Here is a 4001-nt window from a genome sequence, read left to right as displayed (position 1 = left end):
AATCCTTTAAAAAAAATGCAATTTTCTTGATTGTCATGCAATTATATAGATTCACATCACCATGTTGACTTATGAAATGTCCTCAAAACATACAGAAAAAACAAAACACAAAATATAAACTTAATCATGTTATTTTTGTCTTTAAACCTAAACACACCTTAAACATAATGGTGTAAGTTCAGAAAGGGTGTCTTTTTTCTCTGGTTTTGCAAGGCTTTGGCAAGCAATGTTGTCCTGTCCATAGAAGCATCAGATCAGAAAGCATTTATAATGTACAGTATGTGTCATTCTGGAGGGTATGGATAAATGACATATTTTGCTGTTTAATTTAAAGAACTTGGCAAAGGCTCAAGGTCAGCTGCCTGAATCATGAGTGGGAAAAACAAGCACAAATAAGAGGAGAGGAGTCTTTCCAGTTGTCTGACCATCACTTCAGTTAGCTGATCTTATGAATGATTAGGCATAATTGCTGCAATGTGTGATGTGCTGATTTGCTACAGAGGAGTTTTGTTTGAGCATTTGTCACAGAATAAAGAAAATATAAACTGGTATTTTCCATTTTGTTTCTGTGTAATGTGTAAGCAAAAACTATTATGGGTCCACTCAGCAGGTGGAATGTGAGTCTTGTGTCTACATCAGTTAGCTTACCCTACACATTGTGCACTACCCTGCAGTGTTTGTTGACATATCAGAGCATGGAAGGTTTTGTACTGACATTCAGTAGTGCTTGCAGTGGTCAGTTGTCCAGTGGAAGATACTTAGGAGGGCTAAGGCAAGAAACACCTCAGGAAAACATGAAGGCATGGCCTAAATCTTACTGCCATAAAACCAAATGGTGACAGGTTGATGTATGTCAGCAGCATACCCTGTCAAATTGTCCTTGTGAAAGACCCTGAGTGTAATATGGATCTATCCACCTATTTGCCTCTCACTGTCTCTATTGCTCTGTAAATCTTGGGGGTGTTTTCCACATTGTTTCTCACCTCTCTTGGTTTCTTTGTGTCTCACTCTTCTGTTACAATTTGTGCTTTAGTGTGTGAGTACCATTCCCTTGAGAATGCAGTAGATAGCTAGAACATGCTGTAGCAATACACTGTCTTCCCCATAGCACTGTTTTAGATGCTTGACATTGTTTTGTGGTTGTTCACACCTTCAGTAAAGAGGTAATGATAGCAGTAAACTGGCCATAGATTAATACTGAGGGACAGTTTGTGTTTAGTAACTTGATATGGAAGTGTACAGTGTCTCTATAGATAAAGACGTCAACATTGCCATAGTAGGTAGGTCATAGCTGCCAATTCTTAGGTAATCAATCCCTGTGTGTTCACCAAGTTAAGATTTATATCTTTTTATTTATACTTTTAATTAGGGCTGTCAAAGTTAAAATGATAATAATGAGTTTAACGCAGATTCCTTTAAACACCACAAATTTTTCTGATGCACAATTAAGACATGCACATTCTGTGATTATGACCTTCAGCCTGCCCTATAACTTGGGAAATCAGTAAGCAATGCAGCAGCAAAAATGAGTAGAACTGGATAAAGAAAGAGTCTTTTGAATGGTAGTTTCAGCTTCAAAGCCCAGGTTGTTCTCGTGACAAGATCAAAGTTATTTGCATTTACTTTCAATATGAACTGAGTTATGTTGAGTCTTAAATATCACTTGCTGGTCAAGCAAATACCTGACACAGAGAGCCCTCACAAAAGGCAGACCACGTTGGATAGTTTGCAACAGAGACACCTGAACTACTCTACAAGCAACAAATGTGCAACAGCGATAGCTAAATGGGTGGCTACAGCATGCAGGCTGAGTAATGCTGTGAAGAGCAAGGTCTGCTTGAAATAATTCTAATTGCAGTAATGCTGTGAAGAGCGAGGTCTGCTTGAAATAATTCTAATTGCATCTAAAGACTACACATATGAACTGCCTTTTAAGAGACACCACTGTAACCAAGATACACAACTTGGATGAAGACAAGAGAGCTAAAGTGGGGGAAGCAGTAGGACAGACAAACATGGTGGCGCTTACTGGAGACTACTGGACTTCCCAGTAATCACAGTTACCTAGCGGTCCCTTTAAAGTATATTTAGAACCAGTGGTGGAAGAAGAACTCAGACCCTTTACTGAAGTAAAAGTGGAAATAAAACTGTATAAAAATAATCTGTTACAAGTAAAGGTCCTGCATTCAAAATCTTACTTAAAAGTACCCATGGCATTCTCATTTTCAGCCATTTAATATTTAAATCTTGGGTACCTCTAGATTTGCTTTGCACCCATCATAATTCCAAATAGTCTGTAATTATTTCAGATTGATAAAACCAGAGAGCCTCTTCCTAAAACAAGATGATAGTTTGTGAATACGCACAACTCCTGCTGCTGGTGTTGCATTGAAAGCGAGCAGCACAATGAACCGTAACAGCATTAATTCATTTGAATTTCTCCTCCACAGATAGGTAAGCAATGGTATATGTACTGATGAAAAGAGATTTGTAACACTCTAAACAAAGCGGGTAACTGAGAAACCCAATATTTTAACTGCCATATTGCAGATATAGTGACTTCTCCAGCCTTACAACAATTCACTCTAACTTTACAGAAACAACTCATTAACAGACATGCAATGTGTGTTTTTTTTAATTTACCATTAAGTCCCACTGAGTAATGGAAACATCACTCCCTTTCAAGTAGCTCCAAGGCCAGTAAATCCAACCGCTGACTGCTGAATCTTCCTGATCATTCACCGCCGCAGGGTGCTTCACTGGCTGGCTGATCATAGGTTAGACCTGGTCAGGTGAAACAGTGAGTCCCTGTACGAGAACATTCCCAGACATTCAGTAACCTCAGGCCCTATATTTTTCTCCACATCTGCAGGTCAAATGCAGGCAGCAGGAAGGAAAATATATTCATAAAACCATGTGCAGTTGAAAAATTCCACTTTTAAAATGGCACCGGTGGATGTCAGGTAAGCTTAAATGAATGCACAACTGCCTGGAGTTCATGACCATTCAAGGAAATCCTTAAACTATCACAAAAAACTTTATATTGTTAGAAAAAAAAGTTTCTCGAGCGAGAGATTGTGAGACTTGTATAAACCAAGTTGTTTCTGCATATAAGTACTAGAACATATGTAAACATAATTTTTTGAGCTTTAGGTCACATCTAAGATGATAATTCACCATTGTAACATTGTAGATAAGAAAACAAAGAAAAGCATGCCATGGGCTCTTTAAACAAAAGTACAAAAGTATTAGCATCAAAATATACTTAAAGTATTAAAAGTAAAGGTAGTCATTAGGCAGAATGGCATATTTCACATTCCTGTATATCATAATATTGTATTATAATTACTGATGCATTATTTTGTACATCACATTTAATGTTGCAGGTGGTAAAGAAAGGCTTGTGAATTTTCCACCATAGATCAGAGATCTTATAATGTATTTTTGTATTAATCTGGTTCTGAAAAGTTATTAAAGTTCCAAAATAAATGTAAAGGAGTAAAAAAGTACAATATTTGCCTCTAAAATGTAGTGAAGTCAAAGTATGAAGTTCCAGAAAATGAAAATACTTAAGTACAGGTACCTCAAAATTGTACTTAACTACAGTACTTGAGTAAATGTACTTAGTTACTTTCCACCACTGTTTAGAACAGATAATAAAAGTGTGATTAATTTGCAATTAATCGTGAGTTATCTATGGACAATCATGTGAATAATTGAAATTAAATATTTAGATTTTGAATGACAGCACAAATTTTAATTTAATAATGTTTTTTATGAGGCAAAATGTCTTGGTGACTGTGCTTCTAAATGTTATTATTATTTAGTATAGTAGAATTTACAGCTGCAATAACCAATATCTTTTTTATATGTATAATGTAAGAGGTGTCGTTCATAGTGACAATCCAAGAGAGGATTATCACCCGACCCTGCAGTTCCTCTGTTATGGTTAGCCCCCCTCGCCAGGAGGGTGAGGGAGAACTAGGGGTAGGACTCAAGAT

Source organism: Monopterus albus, unplaced genomic scaffold (assembly GCF_001952655.1).
Source record: "Monopterus albus unplaced genomic scaffold, M_albus_1.0 scaffold51.1, whole genome shotgun sequence".
Classification (NCBI taxonomy): Eukaryota; Metazoa; Chordata; class Actinopteri; order Synbranchiformes; family Synbranchidae; genus Monopterus; species Monopterus albus.
The sequence above is the reverse complement of the archived record's forward strand: the minus strand, read 5'-3'. Positions refer to the sequence as shown.